The sequence below is a fragment of the Cherax quadricarinatus genome, chromosome 27 (assembly GCF_038502225.1).
Source record: "Cherax quadricarinatus isolate ZL_2023a chromosome 27, ASM3850222v1, whole genome shotgun sequence".
In the NCBI taxonomy this organism is placed as follows: Eukaryota; Metazoa; Arthropoda; class Malacostraca; order Decapoda; family Parastacidae; genus Cherax; species Cherax quadricarinatus.
In genome coordinates, this window is record NC_091318.1 from 12771845 (window position 1) to 12797299 (window position 25455).

Sequence of the window (25455 nt, forward strand, 5' to 3'; positions counted from 1 at the left end):
GGCTGCAAACAGTGCATTTGACTCCCCTAGAAATCCACTAATGAAAGGTATTTTGTTGTTGGTGGATGGCTTAAGGGCCTGTATATTAGCAAATATAAATGAGGTTGTGTTGTATGTTTGTTGGGGGGATTTCGTTGTTGGCATCAGTAGCTGTGAGTCCGGAGGAGCCACTGGCTGTGCCTCCAGTCTAACAAGGCTCCAAGGTGGTGGACTATTTTGCTTATCTCTTTCCATTTTCTTTCATTTCCTACCACTAAAAAATCACTTGGGGTGTTGTCGTAACTACCATAGTTACTATGATTTGTTGTAGGGGGTGTGTGCTTCGTGGTTCCTTTTAAATGGTAAGGAGTGCAAGTGATATTGTAACATTGTTTTTCGAGGACTGAAGAATAACACATCTGAGGGTGGAAGAATTTGCAAGAAGTAGAACGACACACTCCTTTAGACAGGAGGTCGTGGCATTTTTGGGGATGCTCAAGTTGCATACCCCATTCGTTTTCCCTGACATTCCATGTTTACAGATGCCCCAGACATAGAATTTGCACCATTTCGTTTTTGGCTGGAGACATTTCGTGCTGGATGTATTCCTAATCTGTGCAGATCCTAGAACCACACTACAGTGGCTACAATTACTCCGCAAAATTCTTGTTAGTAATAACAATGGACAGTAAAAACTTTGCTTCTGCTAATGAGGTAAACGTAAGCTCTTATAGATTTCAGTCAGATTTATAACCTAAAGCCAGAATTGACCCCAGCACGTCATTGCTCAGGTGCAGATTTTTTTCTGGCATTTATTAAAAAAATCAACCATACATAGCAGACGTGTGTGCATGATGTTCAGCTGTCACCAGCAATGATCAAAATAAAAGTTTTTTTTTCAGCATTAAGATTTAAAAATTGCCTTGTGTATTTATTAAGACAATATTGCAAGAAATTTACATAGTTAACGTACAGTAAGTGCATGCTACTCATTTGTCATCAATTCCATAGCAATGCTCAAAAATACTTGAAAAATATATTTCCAATTAATCCTTTGAACTAAAAAAAATCCATACATGTTGGGTTAATGCTTGTGAAGCTCTCGCTTCATATGCTAAGGGTCCGGGTTTGATTCCCAGCAAGGGTAGAAACACTGGACGTTGTCATGTAGGGGGGTAATGGAATGTAAGCATAACTGGGGAATATGGGAGTAAGGGAGTATGTATAGGCAGGGGATAGGCAGGCGAGGTATGATTAGCGGAGGTAGGTAATGTGAGGTCACGGGTGACTACACCTTGACTCACGAAATTGTAATGACATGATTGCAAACAAACCATACCACGGGCGAGATTGAACCCGCAGAGTCTCTCAAAACTCCAGACCGTGTGGACCAGCTAGCTAGCTGGTCCAGTGGCTAACGCGACGGTCTGGAGTTTTGAGAGACTCTCTGACCGCGGGTTCAATCCCACCCGCGGTATGGTTTGGACTACACCTTCACCTCTCATTACTCTACCCACCACACTATTCACCCTCTCACTACTTTAACTAAACATAATAAAATATAAGAAATAGAAATACAATAACGGGGACAGTGAATATTACTATTCTACTCAAACACAGTTTATTATTAAGTCTTTGTACAATAATATATTTGGGAACAGGAGTACATTATTGTATTTAGATAAATGGGATGGTACATATAAGCAGTGAGACAGGGAACACAATCAACTAGACAAAACAGAATATTACTTACAATATGGTTCAGAGGACAGTTCACCACAGGAACTAAGTCACAGGTCACAAGACCTACACAGCATGAGTACTGCTCAAAGCCAGTACTCTGCCCAGTGTCTCCAACAGTCTCCTCCAGAGACTTCAGCAGCCTTCTCCCGAGCCCTGCACCCCAGCAGCAGCTCCACTCGAAGTCTCTCTGCTCAGAGCTCTGCACCCAGGCCAGAGCTCCAGACGAATCTCTTCTGCTCAGCTGTTCCTTGGGCTTATATGGTGGTCCAGCACCCTCCACAATGAGGTGTGCGCCACGTGTACGACCTGACGCCAGTGACGAACAAAGGAGCTGATACATAAACTGAAAAGGCGTGTCTGACAGACATTTGCCAAGTCAAGGTGACCATATAATTGGTTAAATTAGGTCTCCCCAGAGGCATCACAAGCCCAGCTGAACTACATCCCAATGTGTTTCCCTACACCTGCTGTCCTTGTTCACCCATCAGTAAAATGGGTACCTGGGAGTTAGTCGACTGGTGTGGGTCGCATCCTGGGACAAAACTGAGCTAATTTCCCTGATATGCTCTGCATAACAAGCGGCTTTCTATGTAGCAGTATATCACTGATGTCAGCTAGGACTGTATACCTTCTACGTGTACTTGTAGAAATAAAGATAGTATTATATTATTTTACCCTAGTAATAAATTTATCTGGTTTAATGTTCTTATGTAATTATTCAAAACCAAAATAACGTCTGTAGAGAAATTAGAAAAAAAAAACGAGTCACTTATAAACCAACGAGCCAATTATAAGAACGTATGTTAAAATGGAAAAACAGCAGGTATGTTAAATTCTGACTTATCCGAGTGGGAAGTGTGGGAAGCGTCCTCAGCAGGGTGTCCGTGTAAGTGTGGTCGAGTCTTAATACGTCACAATAAGCCGCATGGAGCCCAGGAAACCGCTGGTAATTACCGTCTTCCACTTGTAACCTCAACAAAATAAGATATCTTAAATATGGTAAATCCTAAATTTGCCTTTAACACATTTTGATTGTTAATTTTTATTAGTTTCATAAATAATGGGCTAAATATGTAGGGGTGGCTCTTAATCAATGCTAAATCAAGATGCATTTAGAGAGTAGTAAAAAGAGGAAAACTAGCATGAAATTAAATCAATAAAGATTTGCACTTTTCACCTAAGTGATTATCAATTGCAACTTGCATAACATATTACAGTAACTTACAAAAGTCTAGTCAGTATATAAATTAACACAAGCGGTCTTAGTAATATAAATTATTCACTGATTTTACTATCAACACAGGATGCGTATAAAATTTGGAAAGACTTGTGGTAATAAATTTGAAGGCTTAAGTCTGAAGAATCGCACATTTGTACAACATTTGGGAATCAAAGGTTCCCAAATGTTGGACAAGTGACTGATTCTTCAACTCGTCGTTTTCTAAACGATAAACATCACAAGGCTTATTCCTTCAAGGAAATCATTAGTATCGTATTTTATCTCGTTATTCTTCTGCCTGAGAGAGGACGAAAGTAAACAGTGTGTTGATATTGAAGCGATGATGTTGGGAAATGAGAACATAAGAAAGAAGGAACACTGCAGCAGGCTTACTGGCCCATGTGAGTCAGGTCCAAGTTTCCCACCAGCCCAAGCCAATGCCCCAACCTAGTCAGGTCAGGTCACATTCACTTAAGGAAGGAGCACGGCATCTGACCTAGTAGCACAAGCTAGTCAGGTCCAACTCACGCCCACCCACACCCACTCATGTATTCATCTAACCTATTCTTAAAACTACACAACGTTTTAGCTTCTATAACGGTACTCCCACTCATCCACAACTCCATTACCAAACCAGTGCTTTCCTATATCCTTCCCGAATCTGAATTTTTCCCACTTAAAACCACTGCTGCGAGTCCTGCTCTGGATAGATTTTTTTAACACGCTATTTACATTCCCTTTATTTATTCCTGTTTTCCATTTATACCCTCAGTCATATCCCCTTAATTCTATGCCTTTCTAGTGTACGCAGATTCAGGGCCCTCAGTCTATCCTCATAGGAAAGATTTCTGATACATGGGATCAACTTTGTCATCCTTTGTACGTTTTCCAGAGCATTTATATCCATTTTGTAATACGGTGACCAAAACTGTGCAGCATAATCTAAATGAGGCCTAACCAAGGATATAGAGTTGAAGAACAACCTGAGGACTCCTATTATTTATGCTTCTTGATATGAAGCCAAGGATTCTGTTCGCTTTACTGCGAATATTTATGGACTGTTGTCTTGGTTTCAGATTACTACTAACCAGAACTCCCAAATCCTTTTCGCAAACAGTAATATTCAGATCTACATTATTTAGTTTATATGTGGCATGGTTATTTTCCTGCCCAATGTTTAGAACTTTGCATTTGTCTATATTAAACTGGATCTGCCACTTCTCCGACCACTGCATCAGTCTGTTTAAATCTTCCTGGAGTGCTCTGTCCTCGTCAGAATGAATTCGTCGGCCCATTTTGGTGTCATCGGCAAACTTGCTTATATTGCTATTTATTCCCTCACCTATGTTGCTTATGTAGATTGTGAACAACAGGGGGGTCCAACACTGACCCCTGTGGAACACCGCTCGTAACACTTCCCCACTCTGATTTCTCCCCATTTATGCAAGCTCTCTGCTGCCTGTCAACCATGCCTCTATCCAGGAAAAAATTTCTATTCCGTGTGCCTTAATTTTCCTCAATAGTCTCTGATGTAGGACTCGATCAAAAGCCTTACTGAAGTCTATATACACTATCATATTCATTACCAAGAACTACCTCCTCAAACACCTAGTGAAAGAAGTTAATAAATTCGTAAGGCAGGAGCGCCCCTTTGTAAAACCGTGCTGAGATTCATTGACCAATTTATGCTTTTCAAGATGACTACGAATTGCCTCGGCAGTAATTGATTCCATAAATTTTCATACAATGGAGGTTAGGCTTATTGGTCTATAGTTCGAAGCTGAGGAAAGACCTGTCACCTGCTTTGAAAATAGGTATCACATTTACCATTTTCCACTTATCTGGCACTATGCCAGTTTGTAGTGATATGTTGAAAGTATTAGCCAAAGGTTTGCTAAACTTCTCTTTACGACGTCCCACATCATAAAAATCTTTGAAAGAGTGCTAAGAAGCAGGATTGCAAATCACCTGGATTCCCAAAATCTGCACAATCCAGGGCAACATGGGTTCAGGGCAGGTCGCTCCTGCCTCTCACAACTACTGGATCACTATGACATGGCCTTGGATGCACTGGAAGAAAATCAGAATGCAGATGCAATATACACAGACTTTGCAAAAGCATTTGACAAATGCGATCATGGCGTAATAGCCCATAAAATACGTGCTAAAGGAATAACTGGGAAAGTGGGGAGATGGATCTTCAACTTCCTAACAAATCGAACACAAAGAGTAGTGGTCAACAGAGTTAAATCGGAGGCTGCCATAGTGAAGAGCTCTGTTCCACAAGGCACAGTACTCGCCCCCATCTTATTCCTTATCCTCATATCAGACATAAACAGAGATATACACCACAGCACCGTATCATCCTTTGCGGATGATACTAGGATCTGCATGAGGCTGTCATCTGCTGAGGACGCGGTTAACCTCCAAGAAGATAAACCATACCCCCGGCCGGGATTGAACCCGCGGTCATAGAGTCTCAAAACTCCAGCCCGTCGCGCTAACCACTAGACCAGCTAGCCACAATAAGATTCATCCAACTAGGTATATTTCTACACCATAGGAAGGTTAGCACAGGCACCTCTGTGACCACAAATGCAAGTTTTTACAGACGAATCTCCAGCTAGCGTGGCCGTGTCATTACGATTTCTTAAGTCACTCCAAGAAGATATAAACAAAGTTTTCCAGTGGGCAACGGTAAACAATATGATGTTCAATGAGGACAAATTCCAACTACTCCGTTATGGAAAACTGGAGGAGATAATAACTAGAACAGAGTATACTACTGACTCCGGCCATACAATAGAGCAGAAAAATAATGTAAGGGACCTGGGAGTAGTAATGTCTGAGGATCTCACTTTCAAGGATCACAACAGTGCCACGATCGCACGTGCAAAGAAAATGATAGGATGGATAATGAGAACTTTCAAAACGAGAGATGCCAAGCCCATGATGATCCTTTTCAAATCACTTGTTCTCTCTAGGCTGGAATACTGCTGTACATTAACATCTCCATACAAAGCAGGTGAAATCGCAGATCTAGAGAGTGTACAGAGATCCTTTACTGCACGTATAAGTTCTGTCAAGCACCTTAACTACTGGGAACGCTTGAAAGCACTTGACTTGTACTCGTTGGAACGCAGGAGGGAGAGATATATCATAATCTACACTTGGAAAATCTTGGAAGGAATGGTCCCAAATCTGCACACAGAAATCACTCCCTACGAAAGTAAAAGACTGGGCAGGCGATGCAAAATGCCGCCAATAAAAAGTAGGGGCGCCATTGGTACACTAAGAGAAAACACCATAAGTGTCCGGGGCCCAAAACTGTTCAACAGCCTCCCATCAAGCATTAGGGGAATTGCCAATAAACCCCTGTCTGCCTTCAAGAGAGAGCTGGACAGATACCTAAAGTCAGTGCCGGATCAGCCGGGCTGTGGCTCGTACGTCGGACTGCTTGCGGCCAGCAGTAACAGCCTAGTTGATCAGGCCCTGATCCATCGGGAGGCCTGGTCGTGGACCGGGCCGCGGGGGCGTTGATCCCCGGAATAACCTCCAGGTACATTCCTTTAGAACCCTTGTGTACAGTTCATCAGGGCCTGGGGATTTGTTAGGTTTTAATTTATCTGTCTGAGAACCATGTCACTTGTGACCTTAATCGTACATAGTTTATCCTATTATGCAAATAAGTTTTGATCGATTATTATAATCAAAAAGAAGCGCTAAGCCAAAGTTTTGACCGAGAGGAAGGTAGCTCCAATGCCTAGGATCACGAGCTCTACACCAGAGTCGTGGTACCTTTCCTTGATGGATGACAGGTAAAACAAAGAGAATGCATATTTAATATACCATCCAGTTTGTATAATACTAAAACATTATTTATTATTATGCAAATTGGATTCATTTATAATTAAAGTTAGGAAGAATTTAAGATGTATTCGACAAATTAAAATCTTAAAGCTTAGGTAGAATACAAGCCGTGTCTGAGAGCCTTGACTACCTAACTACATCATCAAAGGTCAAGTGTTGTAAGATGACCGCGAGGTGTAGTCTCCTCCTTATATGCTCTCTGTTCTTTTATTTTTTACAGTTTCTTGATAATGTGACGAATTGCAAAAGCACTTGGAAATTCGCTGTTTTTTTCCACAGTAGTTACTCTGCATGCGTGCGTGCGTGTGTGTGTGTGTGTGTGTGTGTGTGTGTGTGTGTGTGTGTGTGTGTGTGTGTGTGTGTGTGTGTGTGTGTGTGTGTGTGTGTGTGTGTGTGTGTAAAAATTTTGCGATTTTGGCTTAAATAGCAACACACTTCTTGCCGAATAGGACAAGCAAAAATTTGTGTATGCAATAACTTTGCAAAAAATTTTCTGAATACAACGAAAAAACATATTTCACTGTGTTTATTTATTAATTTATTGTAAACTTTTATAAAAATATATTTAGTTGGCTAAGGCTAAATTAAATTGCGCTTGTTATAACAAGGTTAGGTAAGTTTCCTAAGGTTCTTTTGGTACAAAATCATTAGTTTTTGTATTAACATGAATGAAAAAAATATATCTTTAAATGCATTAGAGAAAATTTTAAAAAGAACTTAATTTTAAACGAGTTCTTGTTAACTAACCAGTTTTACCTGTTCGGCACGACATATATATAGCGAACGATGCTTTATTTGGAAATCATATAAACTATTTTCTCCTGATAGTAATTGTAGTGACTGAGGAGAGACGGTTAAAGGCGGTGAATTAGATATACATGTAACATCTGGGTATCTTGACTTGTAAATGTTTCGCCAGTGGATGGTAGAACGTCTATAAGATACCCAGAAATTGCACATGTGTCTAGTTCACCAATGTGTTGGTACCGAATACCAGTTATATACAGGGTTAGTGAGGGGAGGGGGTTTAACGAGGGGAGGGGGTTATAGAAATTAGTACTGGTCAGTATAAAGAATCGCATTTAGATCATGTGAAGTTAGTATGTGATAATGATGTTCCAACCCAGACTAATGTGACAGACTCTAACAATCCTCCTGATCCTGTACTCTCTACCTCTGATACTCAGTCAGACGATCAACCTGAATGTCGTTATTCCCTACGTACACGACAGGTATTGAAAAATCCTCAAGTATCATTTGTAACTACCAATTCAGATTTGCCTCAAATACGGCATGAGTTAGCCAGTGCAACAGAGTTTGATCCTCCCAGAGATGACACCCATTCTGCATATGTCAATCTCACCCTAGCAGAGTTGGGGTTAAATGTAAATAACCTGTATAGATGAATAATTACAGTATCAACTTATCAGTATTCAAGAATTTTTTTTGTGTTCACGTTCTCTCCAAATTCTGAGAGTTAACAGACTAGATTTGAGTGCACCGAATCTGCCTTTCTGTTAAACACTTCCTTCTTTGTATATATTACTTCCTCAGAATCCATAGATTACATGAATACAGATCGATCGATCAAATTTTTTTTTTTATCACTTCTATTGTGTAATAGAAGTAATAGGTAGTAGGTTGGTAGACAGCAACCACCCAGGGAAGTACTACCGTCCTGCCAAATGACTGTGAAACAAAAACCTGTAACTGTTTTGCATGATGGTAGGATTGCTGGTTTCTTTTTCTGTCTCATAAACACGCTAGATAACAGGGATATCTTGCTTCTCCTACTTACACTTTGGTCAAACTTCACAGACACGCACATGCATATATATATATACATACATCTAGGTTTTTCTCCTTTTTCTAAATAGCTCTTGTTCTTTTTTATTTCTTCTATTGTCCATGGGGAAGTGGAAAAGAATCTTTCCTCCGTAAGCCATGCGTGTCGTATGAGGCGACTAAAATGCCGGGAGCAATGGGCTAGTAACCCCTTCTCCTGTATACATTTACTAAAAAAGAGAAGAAGAAAAACTTTATAAAACTGGGATGCTTAAATGTGCGTGGATGTAGTGCGGATGACAAGAAACAGATGATTGCTGATGTTATGAATGAAAAGAAGTTGGATGTCCTGGCTCTAAGCGAAACAAAGCTGAAGGGGGTAGGAGAGTTTCAGTGGGGGGAAATAAATGGGATTAAATCTGGAGTATCTGAGAGAGTTAGAGCAAAGGAAGGGGTAGCAGTAATGTTAAATGATCAGTTATGGAAGGAGAAGAGAGAATATGAATGTGTAAATTCAAGAATTATGTGGATTAAAGTAAAGGTTGGATGCGAGAAGTGGGTCATAATAAGCGTGTATGCACCTGGAGAAGAGAGGAATGCAGAGGAGAGAGAGAGATTTTGGGAGATGTTAAGTGAATGTATAGGAACCTTTGAACCAAGTGAGATAGTAATTGTGGTAGGGGACCTGAATGCTAAAGTAGGAGAAACTTTTAGAGAGGGTGTGGTAGGTAAGTTTGGGGTGCCAGGTGTAAATGATAATGGGAGCCCTTTGATTGAACTTTGTATAGAAAGGGGTTTAGTTATAGGTAATACATATTTTAAGAAAAAGAGGATAAATAAGTATACACGATATGATGTAGGGCGAAATGACAGTAGTTTGTTGGATTATGTATTGGTAGATAAAAGACTGTTGAGTAGACTTGAGGATGTACATGTTTATAGAGGGGCCACAGATATATCAGATCACTTTCTAGTTGTAGCTACAATGAGAGTAAAAGGTAGATGGGATACAAGGAGAATAGAAGCATCAGGGAAGAGAGAGGTGAAGGTTTATAAACTAAAAGAGTAGGCAGTTAGGGTAAGATATAAACAGCTATTGGAGGATAGATGGGCTAATGAGAGCATAGGCAATGGGGTCGAAGAGGTATGGGGTAGGTTTAAAAATGTAGTGTTAGAGTGTTCAGCAGAAGTTTGTGGTTACAGGAAAGTGGGTGCAGGAGGGAAGAGGAGCGATTGGTGGAATGATGATGTAAAGAGAGTAGTAAGGGAGAAAAAGTTAGCATATGAGAAGTTTTTACAAAGTAGAAGTGATGCAAGGAGGGAAGAGTATATGGAGAAAAAGAGAGAGGTTAAGAGAGTGGTGAAGCAATGTAAAAAGAGAGCAAATCAGAGAGTGGGTGAGATGTTATCAACAAATTTTGTTGAAAATAAGAAAAAGTTTTGGAGTGAGATTAACAAGTTAAGAAAGCCTAGAGAACAAATGGATTTGTCAGTTAAAAATAGGAGAGGAGAGTTATTAAATGGAGAGTTAGAGGTATTGGGAAGATGGAGGGAATATTTTGAGGAATTGTTAAATGTTGATGAAGATAGGGAAGCTGTGATTTCGTGTATAGGGCAAGGAGGAATAACATCTTGTAGGAGTGAGGAAGAGCCAGTTGTGAGTGTGGGGGAAGTTCGTGAGGCAGTAGGTAAAATGAAAGGGGGTAAGGCAGCCGGGATTGATGGGATAAAGATAGAAATGTTAAAAGCAGGTGGGGATATAGTTTTGGAGTGGTTGGTGCAATTATTTAATAAATGTATGGAAGAGGGTAAGGTACCTAGGGATTGGCAGAGAGCATGCATAGTTCCTTTGTATAAAGACAAAGGGGATAAAACAGAGTGCAAAAATTATAGGGGGATAAGTCTGTTGAGTATACCTGGTAAAGTGTATGGTAGAGTTATAATTGAAAGAATTAAGAGTAAGACGGAGAATAGGATAGCAGATGAACAAGGAGGCTTTAGGAAAGGTAGGGGGTGTGTGGACCAGGTGTTTACAGTGAAACATATAAGTGAACAGTATTTAGATAAGGCTAAAGAGGTCTTTGTGGCATTTATGGATTTGGAAAAGGCGTATGACAGGGTGGATAGGGGGCAATGTGGCAGATGTTGCAAGTGTATGGTGTAGGAGGTAGGTTACTGAAAGCAGTGAAGAGTTTTTACGAGGATAGTGAGGCTCAAGTTAGAGTATGTAGGAAAGAGGGAAATTTTTTCCCAGTAAAAGTAGGCCTTAGACAAGGATGTGTGATGTCACCGTGGTTGTTTAATATATTTATAGATGGGGTTGTAAGAGAAGTAAATGCGAGGGTCTTGGCAAGAGGCGTGGAGTTAAAAGATAAAGAATCACACTCAAAGTGGGAGTTGTCACAGCTGCTCTTTGCTGATGACACTGTGCTCTTGGGAGATTCTGAAGAGAAGCTGCAGAGATTGGTGGATGAATTTGGTAGGGTGTGCAAAAGAAGAAAATTAAAGGTGAATACAGGAAAGAGTAAGGTTATGAGGATAACAAAAAGATTAGGTGATGAAAGATTGAATATCAGATTGGAGGGAGAGAGTATGGAGGAGGTGAACGTATTCAGATATTTGGGAGTGGACGTGTCAGCGGATGGGTCTATGAAAGATGAGGTGAATCATAGAATTGATGAGGGAAAAAGAGTGAGTGGTGCACTTAGGAGTCTGTGGAGACAAAGAACTTTGTCCTTGGAGGCAAAGAGGGGAATGTATGAGAGTATAGTTTTACCAACGCTCTTATATGGGTGTGAAGCGTGGGTGATGAATGTTGCAGCGAGGAGAAGGCTGGAGGCAGTGGAGATGTCATGTCTGAGGGCAATGTGTGGTGTGAATATAATGCAGAGAATTCGTAGTTTGGAAGTTAGGAGGAGGTGCGGGATTACCAAAACTGTTGTCCAGAGGGCTGAGGAAGGGTTGTTGAGGTGGTTCGGACATGTAGAGAGAATGGAGCGAAACAGAATGACTTCAAGAGTGTATCAGTCTGTAGTGGAAGGAAGGCGGGGTAGGGGTCGGCCTAGGAAGGGTTGGAGGGAGGGGGTAAAGGAGGTTTTGTGTGCGAGGGGCTTGGACTTCCAGCAGGCATGCGTGAGCGTGTTTGATAGGAGTGAATGGAGACAAATGGTTTTTAATACTTGACGTGCTGTTGGAGTGTGAGCAAAGTAACATTTATGAAGGGATTCAGGGAAACCGGCAGGCCGGACTTGAGTCCTGGAGATGGGAAGTACAGTGCCTGCACTCTGAAGGAGGGGTGTTAATGTTGCAGTTTAAAACTGTAGTGTAAAGCACCCTTCTGGCAAGACAGTGATGGAGTGAATGATGGTGAAAGTTTTTCTTTTTCGGGCCACCCTGCCTTGGTGGGAATCGGCCAGTGTGATAATAAAAAATAAAATATTGTGTAATCCCAATGTTGAGTTTCTGATGAGTTGTGCTATATCATACCTTGTAATGCATTACAGTTTTATTACAGTTTCAATTACGTAAGCTTCCATTCCAATATTCTACTTATGTATGTTATAATGTTCAATTGTTGTGTACTTTGACATTGTATAGAATCAGCCCAAGCCATACACCTGCCATCTCTAGTTTGTATTAGTTGTATGTCGGGACGACATACGTTAGCGTCGCCGAGCTCTCAGTAGTAGTACCAGTTCCTAGTAACCAGTTACCAGTAACCAGTGTACCAGTAGATGACTCACTACCAACCGTCTGTGTGAATCACTGTTATTCATATTGCTGCTGACCATAGCAGGATTTCAAACACCCCACACCCTGTAGGCACTGGTGGGTCAGTCGAAGATAGGGAACAGAGAGAGGCAGGTCGGCTGTTGGCGCTTCCCATACTTTCCGTTATATTATACGTACTACCAGCCTACGTGAATATTCTTACCCCATCCACGTTATCGAAAACCCACATGACACTCGTAGTCCAACGTATTCACCACAACCCGGCTGATCAGGAACTGTTTTTGATGAATATGTTGAGTTTCCTTTTGAAGACAGCTAAGAGTTAGTTGGTAATCCTCCTTATGCATGGAGGGAGGACGTTAGAGAGTCGTGGTCCCTTAACACTCATTGAGCTAGCTAGCTAGCTAGCTAGCTAGCTCTCTCTCTCTCTCTCTCTCTCTCTCTCTCTCTCTCTCTCTCTCTCTCTCTCCCCATTGCTTTTCTGCTTTTCATTTGAGGTATCCTGCACTGTCTACAGAGCAACTTGTGTTCATTAGGAGTAATTTCGGTATGAAGATCTGAGGCCAATCCTTCCATTGTAGATTATGATGCATCTTTCTCGCCTACGTTCTAAGGAGTACAGTTCTAGGGACTTTAAATGCCCAGAGTAACTTAGAGATTATACGAGCAGTGAAAGCTCTGTGCATTTTCCAGCTTAACAGTTGCGCTTGTCTTGAAGGGGACAGTTAATACACAGCAATATTCGTGCCTAGAAAGAAGTGATCTGAAGCGTCAATGACATCTCTTATGCAGAAGGTTCTAGTAATCCAACATATTGTTTTCCTTGCAACTGCAGTGAAAACGTTGTGTTCCTTGAACGTGAGATCTTCTGACATTATCACTCCCAGGTCACTCACATTTGATTCACGTTTTATTAAGTCGTACGAGTTTGTCTTCGACTCTTATTATTTGCCTTCATTCTTCCATGACGTAGCAACAGAACTTTATCCTCATTGATCATCATATTGTTGTTAGTGGATCACTGGAAGACTTGGTCTGTGTCAGCTTGGAGGCTCGCTGTGTCTTCTATGGCTGCCACTTACATATAAATTTTAGTATAAATTCATAACTAACAGAGGGACTGATGTCCCTATACTAGTTATGAGAACGAGGAAGAGAAGTGGGTCGAATATAGTGTATTAGGGAACAGAACTTTTCACTGTTTACTATTACTCTTAGGGTTCTATTTTTCAGGAAGTTCAGTATGCATCTGCACACCTTTCCAGTTACTTCTTTTGCAAGCATTTTGTGCAGTCACCCCATGATCACACTTAAGAGCTTTTGCAAGATCAGTGCACACTACATGTGCATTTTGCCTGTCTTCTAGTGCATTCAAGACCATGTTGAATTGGTCCAACAAATGCAACTGATAATTTTGCTTCTTAAAATACTTTGAAGATTGAGATACTTATCCAACATATGGGAATCTTTACTGAGGATACGTTTCGCCACACAGTGGCTTCATCAGCCCAATACAAATCAGAAGGGTGTAAGGAGAGGAGGAGTTTGAGGTAATCAGTCCCTCAGCCTGGAGTCCATGGACTGAACACATCGACTCCACATTGATAATGTGGGATGTTAGGGCTATTGGCATATTTAAATATATATATATACATGCAATTGGTAAAATACCAGGATTGTGGAGTGGGGGAATATTAGTGGTTTTTAACGAGTGTGGGATGACTCCAGTGTCTACACTTCTTCACAGAATATTTAAGACACGAAATAATGGTTTCTTGCAATTCTTGATGAATATAGAGTTCCACGAGTCTGTGCCTGGGGCGGAGTGCATTGCATGCAAGTAATGGCTTTTGGAAATCAAGTGGTGTTAGTGTTACATTAGAGATTAGGGAGACGTCTTCAGCATTTTGTGTATTATTCAGGAAAAATCATTTGAGTCGTCAATCTTTCGGCCAATTAGTGGTTGACTGAACGCTGAGTCGTACTGGGACCTAAGTATTTCATTCATTTTTTGTATATGAATGGTATACAATACCGACAAGATGAAAATTAGACATGTGCAACATCTGGGTATCTTTATTGTAGACGTTTATTCATCCAGTGGCTTTATCAATACAAATTTAAGGACATAATTGGAAGACAGAAGAACTATATACAAAATATGTATACAGTTCTTGTCTTCCAACTCATAAAGACACTGGATTACGAGACATCTACAGTAGAGATACCCAGATAAACCATACCACTGGCGGGGATATGGTTCTATCCTCGGGTTCTATCCTTGGGTTCTATCCTTGGGTTCTATCCTTGGGTTCTATCCCTCGGGTTCTATCCCTCGGGTTCTATCCCTCGGGTTCTATCCCTCGGGTTCTATCCCCCGCCCGTGGTATGGTTTACCTGGAGTTTTTACTTACAATCGTGTCATTACGATTTGGTGAGTCAAGTGATACCCAGATGTTGACATGTGTTTGATTTTTATTTTTTGTTGTATCCTTACCCATCCTTCTCCCTTACCCTGGTGGCCTGGTGGTTAACGCTCTCGCTTCACACGGCGAGGGCCTGGGTTCGATTCCCAGCCAGAGTAGAAACATTGGACGTGTTTCTTTCCACCTGTTGTCTATGTTCCCCATCAGTAAAATGGGTACCTGGGTGTTGGTCGACTGGTGTGGGTCGCATCCTGGGACACTGACCTAAGGAGGCCTGGTCACAGACCGGGCCGCGGGGGCGTTGACCCCCGGAACTCTCTCCAGGTAAACTCTCCAGGTTACCCCCATTTTACCCATCCTTCTTCCTTCCACATCTTACCCATCCTTCTTCCTGCCCCATCTTACCCATCCTTCTTCCTTACCCCCATCTTACCCATCCTTCTTCCTTCCCCCCATCTTACCCATCCTTCTTCCTTACCCCCATCTTACCCATCCTTCTTCCTTACCCCCATCTTACCCATCCTTCTTCCTTACCCCCATCTTACCCATCCTTCTTCCTTCCCCCCATCTTAACCTACCTACCTTCCATGTTGTTAGTTTATGTTCCCTCGCCTTTAATCAGAAGCCCAATGCTCGGTATTCTTAACCTAGATTTTATATACGAGTAGAAGTATTCTGGATTTCTCTCAGTTTTACTAGTGTGTTTTATCTCTCTCTATATTTCCTGGTGTATTCAGTTGGAGTTCAACGACAGAGCCTGAAGCAAGGAGGAAGTGAATCTGTTAAGCGGTACTGAGAATCGGGGCCAGGAGCTGAGCCTCGATCCATGCAATTACAAATAGGAAAGAACGTATTGGTAAATACACAAACGTACAGACGCGCACGATACGTGCTCACTTCAAGATATCACAGAATGATAATTTAAAACAGTGTGAAGATGCGTGGTATAATAGCACTAACTCACATATGTATGTATAAACACAATTGAGTTTACGCAAAATAAACAGGAGTCTACGTGGAGATCGTTACTAGGATCAATGCCCTCACAGCCCAGTCTCTGACCAGTCTCCCGGTGGATCAGGGCCTGATCAAGCAGCTGTCACTACTGTCCACACGTAGTCCAGTGTACGAACCACAGCCAGGCTGATCTGGAGCTGACAAGGTGTCAGTGCTACCTAGCCTCAGAATTTTTTTCCCTACCTGTTGCTGTCTTGCAACACTGCATACCTCCTGAAGACGCACGAATGCTCGAAATATCTTGAGCTAAAGATTTCCACCCCCAAGTGGCTTGTTCTACACGTCTCACAGAGATCAGATCAAACAACAAGGACTTTACATGTACAAACAAGATAGTAAAAATCACTGGTGCGTACAATGATTTTATTCATGGGAAAGCAATAAATAAATAGAAGTCATAGTGAGTCTATGTAACTGTAAGCAATTACAAGAAAGGGAGCGTAGCTTTAGTTTCATGGATTAAGAGCCCTTCAACATCAAGCCATCTTACCCCTTCCCCTTTTTTCCCCTCATCCGTGAAGGTAGAAGTGTCTGTGAATGAAAAGAGGCGAACAGCACTAAAGTTTGGTTCCTTGTTTAGAATTAGCCTGGGATCAACCGGGGACCTTAATGGAAATAAGACTTTTTGGACCTTATTGAGCTACCCTAAATTAAATCTACATAATGTCCTTTTCACGTGTCCATAACGTGTGTACCCTGGAGGGTCAACGCCCCCGCGGCCCGGTCCATGACCAGGCCTCACCAGAAAACGACTATACCAATAGCATGTGGTGTTATAAGGCAGTTACCCATCCAAGTACTAACCAAACCCAACGTTGCTCAACTTCGCTGATCAGACGAGAAGCAGTGTGTTCAACGTGGTATGGCTCTTGATTCAAGACCATCGTTAAATATGTTGCACATTATGTACCTATAGCTTAAATGAAAGCTTACTCAATTACATCATTTGAATCGATATTAAACGAAGCTGTCCGAAGTCTCTAGTGAACATTATTTTCTCAACGAAAATCAACACTATTTTACCAGGTGTTGTTCGTGCCTGATCATTTCTGCTGGCTATTTTATATTAATAATATTCTTTATTTCTACAAGTACATGTACAAGATATACAGTCCTAGCTGACGTCAGTGACACACTATTATATATAAAGCCCCTTGTTATTCAGAACATTTCAGATGAATTAGATCAGTTTTGTCCTAGGATGAGACCCTACACCAGTCGACTAACACTGGTACCTATTTTACTGATGGGTGAACAATGACAGCACTTGTCTTAAGGACATAAGTCCTAATGGAAAGTAAAAGGACACAAGTGCAACTAATGTGACATTTTTTTGTGGCAACGTTTCGCTCTCCAGGAGCTTTGACAAGCCGTTACGTCCTAATGTTTTACCCGTACTGGGTGATGATGGAAAGACCTGCCTAGTAAAGGCTCGTAGGCCTACGAGGGCTCTCTGAATTCTATTTTCATTGTTTAGCTGTGGATGAGGGTAGGTCTGGCGGTTGAGGGAGGCAACTGAGTTGATGGGTGAATGTATTAGTGAAAGCAAGTTTATTTAGGCACAGGTATACACAAGTACAACCGAGGTCACCGTACTATAGAATGGATTTAAATGTACTGGAAAACATACATAGAAGGATGACAAAGTTGATCCCATGTATCAGAAATCTTCCCTATGAGGATAGACTGAGGCCCTGAATCGGCACTCTATAGAAAGGCGTAGAATTAGGGGGGGAATGATTGAGGTGTATAAGTGAATAACAGGAATAAATAAAGGTGATGTAAATAGTGCTAAAAAATATCTAGCCAAGACAGGACCCGCAGCAATGGTTTTAAGTCGGAAAAATTTGGATTCAGGAAGGAACAGTAACAGCCTGGTTGATCAGGCCCTGATCCACCATGAGGCCTAGCCACAGACCGGGCCGTGGGGGCGTTGACCCCTGAAACTCTGTCCAGGTATACTGAATCTGAAATAAGCAGGAGTTTAAACTTCGACAAAATTCCTGAAATAATAGATTATGTAGAACAGGATGATGATAAACTATGTACGATTGCGGTAACTAGTGACATGGTCCTCAGACAAATAGAGAAACTAAAACCTAACAAATCGCCAGGTCCTGATGAACTGTTTGCAAGGGTGTTAAAGGAATGTAAAGAGGAACTTGGCATACCTTTGGCTAATCTTTTTAACATATCACTACAAACTGGCATAGTGCCTGATAAGTGGAAAATGGCAAATGTAATACCTATTTACAAGGCAGGTGAGAGGTCCTTGGCTTCGAACTATAGACAAATAAGCCTTACCTCCACAGTGGGAAAATTTATGGAATCAATTGCCGAGGCAATTCGTAGCCATCTTGACAGGCACAGATTGATGAATGAATCTCTACACGGTTTTACAAAGGGGCGTTCCTGTCTTACGAATTTACTAACTTTTTTCACTAAGGTGTTTGAGGAGGTAGATCATGGTAATGAATATGATATTGTGTATATGGACTTCAGTAAGGCTTTCGATAGAGTTTCACACCAGAGGCTACTGAGGAAACTTAAGGCACACGGAATAGGAGGAGAAATTTTTTCCTGGGTAGAGGCATGCCTGACAAATAGGCAGCAGAGAGTTTGCATAAATGGGGAGAAATCAGAATGGGGGCACGTCACAAGCGGTGTTCCTCAGGGGTCAGTGTTGGGCCCGTTGTTGTTCACAATTTACATAAACGACATAGATGAGGGAATAAATAGCGACACAAGCAAATTTGCTGATGACACCAAAATAGGCCGTCCAATTCATTCTAATGAGGACACTAGAGCACTCCAGGATGATTTGAATAGACTGATGCAATGGTCGGAGAAGTGGCAGATGCAGTTTAATATTGACAAATGCAAAGTTCTAAATGTTGGGCAGAAAAATAACCATGCCACATATAAACTAAATAATGTAGATCTTAATACTACTGATTGCGAAAAGGATTTAGGAGTTCTGGTTAGTAGTAATCTAAAACCAAGACAACATTTCACTTGGAGTTTACCTGGAGGTAAACTGTTCGCAATAAATGTTCGCAATAAAGCTAACAGAATTCTTGGCTTCATATCTAGAAGTGTTGTTAGGTAAGACACATATGCAACAGTTTGGTATCTTTATTTCGAAACGTTTCGCCTACACAGTAGGCTTCTTCAGTCGAGTACAGAAAAGTTGATAGAAGCAGAAGATACTTGAAGACGATGTAATCAGTCCATCACCCTTAAAGTTTTGAGGTGGTCAGTCCCTCAGTCTGGAGAAGAGCATTGTTCCAAAGTTTGAAGTATAAATAACAGAAGTCCTCAGGTTGTTCTTCAACTCTATGTATCCTTGGTTAGGCCTCATTTAGATTATGCTGCTCAGTTTTGGTCACCGTATTACAGAATGGATATAAATGCACTGGTAAACGTACAAAGGAAGATGACAAAGTTGATTCCATGTATCAGAAATCTTCCCTATGAGGACAGACTGAGGGCCCTGAATCTGCACTCTCTCGAAAGGCGTAGAATTAGGGGGGATATGATCCAAGTGTATAAATGGAAAACAGGAATAAATAGGGGATGTAAATAGCGTGCTGAAAATTTCCAGCCAAGACAGGACTCGCAGCAATGGTTTCAAGTTGGAAAAATTCAGATTCAGGAAGGATATAGGAAAGCACTGTTTTGGTAATAGAGTTGTGGATGAGTGGAACAAACTCCCGAGTACAGTTATTCAGGCTAAAACGTTGTGTAGTTTTAAAAATATGTTAGATAAATACATGAGTGGGTGTGAGTTGGACCTGACTAGCTTGTGCTGCTGGGTCTGGTGCCGTGCTCCATCCTTAAGTGTTGGTGACCAGCCTAGGTGGGACATTGGGCTAATCCGGGGGGAGGTCATTGGGCTAATCTGGGAGGAGGTCATTGGGCTAATCCAGGGGGAGGGCCATTGCACTAATCTGGGGGGGCATGGACCTGCTCCGCATGGGTCAGTAGGCCTTTTAGTGTTCCTTCTTTCTTATGGTTGTTGAGACACATAGGCAACACTTAAGCAACTTTATTCCGAAACGTTTCGCCTACACAGTAGGCTTCTTCAGTCGAGTACAGAAAGTAGTTCCAGACTTTGGAACTGAACTTCTCCAGGCTGAGGGACTGACAGCCTCAAATCTACGACTTTAAGGGTGATGGACTGATTACATCGTCTTCACATATCTTCTGCTCCTGCCTACTTTCTGTACTCGACTGAAGAAGCCTACTGTGTATGCGAAACGTTTCGGAATAAAGTTGCTTAAGTGTTGCCTGTGTGTCTCAACAACCATCCTGTCGGTATTGTATACCATTTTGATATTCACTTCTTTCTTATGTTCTTATGTTCTTATATAGGAAAGTACTGGTTTGGTAACAGTTGTGGATGAGTGGAACTCCCGAGTACCGTCATAGAAGCTAAAACGTTGTGCAGTTTTAAAAACAGGTTAGATGAATGCATGAGTGGGTGCGAGTTGAACCTGACTAGCTTGTGCAAATAGTTCTGATGCCGTGCTCCTTCCTTAAGTGAATATAACCTAACCTGACTAGGTTGGGTCATTTTCTTAAGCCGGTGGGAGGCTTGGACCTGCCTCGCATGGGCCAGTAGGCCTGTTGCAGTGTTCCTTCTTTCTTATGTTGTCATCTTAATGTAAACTACCTAGGATAATCCCCCCAAAAAGTGACTTATTTTCACTGGGGTCTTTGAAAGGGCGAGAGTTGAGGTGAGAATGTGAGGGAGTAGTGAAAGGGTGAGGGAGGAGGCGAAGAATGACGGGAGAGGGAGGGGAGAGAGGGAGGGAGATGGGTAATCGTGAGGGTGAAGGAAGGCGGGATAGGTAGGGGGTGAAGCAGAGGCGAGTGACGGCAGCATGTGGCACTGTGTCGTGGGAACACTGGTCTAGGCCACAGCCTGGGAGGGCGCTGCCAGGGGCACAAGCAAAGGTGGTCACTATTTTATTATATTTATTCAATTGCGGGTTGCTACCTGTGAGGGACATCAGCTGCTGGCCCTGTCATTCCTCTCAGCCAGACTGAGTTATCCCTGTGCCAACAGCTGCCTCGCGCTGTCATACCTCTCAGCCAGACTGAGTTATCTCTGTGCCAACAGCTGGTCCATCCTATGATATATCTCAGCTAAGCCTACCTGGAGGTGGTTCCGGGGGTCAACGCCCCCGCGGCAGGGTCCTCGACCAGACCTCCCGGTGGATCAGGACATGATCAACCAGGCTATCATTTTCTGGATATAGATTTAGAAGTCTGACTACATACATGTTATCAGGGCCGGTGCTCTTAGTTGGGTTTAACCGGCTTAGTTCTTTTTGCACGAAGTCATGGGATACACTTACTAGCTGACAACTGTTTGGGGGTTACCCCTTTATTGGTACAGTATGTTTTAAACTTATGAGAGTGTGTTAATGGTATTTGATGCAGCTGGTAGTTCACTTACTAGCGTTGATGCAACAGTTTGCCACTTCAGTTGTTTCTTGGCATACCTCGTTATCGATATTTAGTACTATGTTAGATCTATCTACGGGTTTATGGCTATACTCCAACTGTTTTAGTTGTTGTCTGAGCTTTCTATGGTTATTCTTGTAGTCTTCGATTTTTGAGTAATAGTGCCTTGCCTTTGCGCCTTTTGTAAGTCTTTGCACTTGTTCCTCACCTTCTGGAATTCATTTAGTGCTGCAGTATCCTGTTTGTCTTAAATCTTTTTAGCAACTGGTCTCTGAATTTCACTTTATCTAATATCTCAGTAGTCATCCAGGGTTCAGTTCTTCGTTTAAACCTAACCTCTTTAACTGGTGCAATATTATCAAGGATGGTAGTGAAGATTGTTTTGAATTTTTCCCAGGCATCGTTTACGTCCGTGCAACTTGTTATCTCTGTCCAGTTGCAGTTGTGTAGCTTATTTACCATTGTTTCTTTACTGTAGTTTCTAGTTGATCTTATTTTTATTGTCCTGTGCAGGCCTATCCGTTCCCTAGTAATTTTCCTAGTGCAGTAAATGATGAAACTATCACTAAGGCCTGTGGTAAGCCCATGCCAAGCCCATGAGGATCCTTTTCAAATCACTTCTCTCTAGGCTAGAATACTGCTGTACATTAACATCTCCATTCAAAGCAGGTGAAATCGCAGATCTAGAGAGTGTACAGAGATCCTTTACTGCACGTATAAGTTCTGTCAAGCACCTTAACTACTGGGAACGCTTGGAAGCACTTGACTTGTACTCGTTGGAACGCAGGAGGGAGATATATATCATAATCTACACTTTGAAAATCTTGGAAGGAATGGTCCCAAATCTGCACACAGAAATCACTCCCTACGAAAGTAAAAGACTGGGCAGGCGATGCAAAATGCCCCCAATAAAAAGTAGGGGCGCCATTGGTACACTAAGAGAAAACACCATAAGTGTCCGGGGACCCAAAACTGTTCAACAGCCTCCCATCAAGCATTAGGGGAATTGCCAATAAACCCCTGGCTGCCTTCAAGAGAGAGCTGGACAGATACCTAAAGTCAGTGCCGGATCAGCCGGGCTGTGGCTCGTACGTTGGACTGCGTGCGGCCAGCAGTAACAGCCTAGTTGATCAGGCCCTGATCCATCGGGAGGCCTGGTCATGGACCGGGCCGCGGGGGCGTTGATCCCCGGAATAACCTCCAGGTAACCTCCAGGTAATGACGCCTGACTGACTAATGTTCTCAGAGGGGTTACAAAGTATGTGGTCAGTTAGGGTGGCTGAGAACTGTGGTATCTGGGTTGGTGTATTAATTAGTTGAGTTACTATTTGAACCTAGAATTTGCTTATACCTTTTACAGAACCCATTATTTTGCTGTTGAAAACAGGTATTGAAGCCCCCTTAGTATTACTGTCTCGCAATTGTTCTCAAGACCAGATAAGATTCCCAAAAAGTCTAAGAACGGGTCACGGGTGAGAAGGCGGTAACTGGTTCCTACTAAGATGGGTTTGGCCTTAGGAAGCAACACTTCAAACCATAGAATCTCCAGTTTATGTAATTTAAATCAGGTCTTGGATTGTAGGCTAAGTCATTTCTTATGAAGGCACATACCCCACCACCTTTTCTGTTCCTATCTAAGCGTTTTATATTGTAACCTATTTGGACCTCGTCGTCAGTCACCGTATCATCTATCCAGGATTCAGAGGTTGATATAACTGCCGTCCTAGTTCTGTTCGATAGAATCCTAATTTCTGCCAATTTTGGAAAAAAGTGATCTTGTGTTGACAAGAATAAAGTGAAGGCCTGTTTTCATAAAACAATCATAATCAATGCATAGCAAGGGGTCATTTGTATTAAAATTAGGTAAATCAATGTCATCATTGCTAAAGGGTACCTGTGCCAAAGTGTATTTGTTGAAAACAAAATGAAATCTGCCACCATTACCATAATCGTACACACATCCATTATGCACCCACCCCTTACGTATTTTGCACAAGGTATATTTACTGTTCTTTCGTGCCTTAGTACAGTGTATACATATGTCTGGTGGTGTCTAAGATAATAAGAATGGTTCTCTTGTCTCACACTGTCCTATGTATGCATTACATATATAGTCACTTATCTGCCTGTTTTGCACCTGTACCATAATTTGAGGTCCTGGATTAGTTTGGATATCGCCACAAAATAGCGCTACTAAGAGCTGTGCCACTGTTTTTGTTTGGGTATGCGGTGGAAATAAATGGTATAAAATACCGACACAATGGAAATATAATGATAATATACTGCACATGTGTTTATATTTCCATTGGGTATGCGGTGTTGCCATACCTTGCGACGATAGTGACATTAACATTTCTGGTAGTATGGCAACTGTTGGGCTTTCACTGTCCAGGGTGCTATCTCCCCATTCGTCTTTTCCAGTCCCCATGAGGTCAGTCCACTTCCCGACCACTCAGACTGAAGAAATACTTCCTGTTGTCTATATGGCTCTCGTGTTTCTAAGCCCTTGTGTACCTATTTTCTGCCTCTCGAACAACCTGTCCCTGTCCCACGTATCAGTTTCTCCGATTATTTTGTGGGTTGTTATCAAATCTCTCACGGTCCTGAGACCCCTAATGTTATCAGGTTTAGGTCTATAGCTCTTAGGTTATCTCCTTCAGCTCAGGGACTATTTTTTCGTCGCTAACTTCTGTACTTTTTCCTGGTGAAATCGCATATCTAGAGAATGTACAGAGAACCTTCACTACATAAATATGTTCTATCAAACACCTTAATTACTGGGAACGTTTGAAGTCGCTTGATCTGTACTCACTGGAGAGCAGGAGAGACGTCATAGTCTACGCCTGGAAAATCCTAGAGGGACTGGTCCCAAATCTGCACACAGAAATCACTCCCTACGAAAGCAAAAGACCGGACAAATAGTGCAACATACCCTCAATGAAAAGCAGGGGCGCCATGGGTACACTAAGATAATATACAATAAGTGTCCGAGACCCAAGACTGTTCAGCAGCCTCTCGCCAGGCATAAGAATAATTACCAATAGATCCCTTCTGGCCGACTTCAAAAGGGAGCTGGACAGATACCTTGAGTCGGTACCCGATCAGCTGGGCTGTGGTTCATACGTTAAAGTACGTGCAGTCAGCAGTAACGGCCTGGTTGATCAGGCCCTCATCAACCAGAAGGCCTGGTCAAGGACTGGGCCAAGGGGGGCTTGACCCCCAGGAACACCCTCCATGTAGACTCCAGGCAGGTATGCTTCAACATAAGTAATTTAGTGTATATTTAGTTTTTATTATGGGAACACGACAAAGCAAGGACGCGAGTGTCAACTGAATGTGAGATCTTCGGCTTTGTGGAGTGTTGATGTCATTGACGGGACAGTGCATCCGCTTATTTTGACACGCACTTGTTAATAGAGTTGTGAATATCTGAGGAGCTTGTGTTAATTTCTCAAAGTATCATGACTCACGAAATCGTAATGACACTATTGTAAATAGACCACAGAACAGGAGGGATCTGAACCCATGGCGAATGAGTTTTCCGGGTCCAAACCCCCATCCGTTTTTTTTTTTTGTCTCAAAACGAAAGATGCCAAGCCAGTGATGATCCTTTTCAAATCATTTGTTCTCTTTAGGCTGGAATACTGCTGTACACTAACATCTCCATTCAAAGCAGGTGAAATTGCAGATCTTGAGAGTGTACAGAGAACCTTTACTACACGTATAAGTTCTGTCAAGCACCTTAACTACTGGGAACGCTTGGAAGCACTGGACTTGTACTCGTTGGAACGCAGGAGAGATATATATATATATCATAATCTACACTTGGAAAATCCTGGAAGGAATGGTCCCAAATCTGCACACAGAAATCACTCCCTACGAAAGCAAAAGACTGGGCAGGCGATGCAAAATACCCCCAATTAAAAGTAGGGGCGCCATTGGTACACTAAGAGAAAACACCATAAGTGTCCGGGGCCCAAGACTGTTCAACAGCCTCCCATCAAGCATTAGGGGAATTACCAATAAACCCCTGGCTGCCTTCAAGAGAGCTGGACAGATACCTTAAGTCAGTGCCGGATCAGCCGGGCTGTGGCTCGTACGTTGGACTGCGTGCGGCCAGCAGTAACAGCCTGGTTGATCAGGCCCTGATCCACCGGGAGGCCTGGTCATGGACCGGGCCGCGGGGGCGTTGATCCCCGAAATAACCTCCAG

General features: G+C 42.2%; 1 long non-coding RNA gene and 1 pseudogene across 1 annotated transcript in view; both read right to left on the reverse strand.

Annotated features, from left to right (window-relative positions):
• Positions 1-25455, reverse strand: part of LOC128691008 (uncharacterized) — a 339553-nt gene that overhangs the window by 304170 nt on the left and 9928 nt on the right. The gene's annotated exons all lie outside the window — the stretch shown is intronic.
• On the reverse strand, positions 16527-16645 carry LOC128691231 (5S ribosomal RNA; annotated as a pseudogene).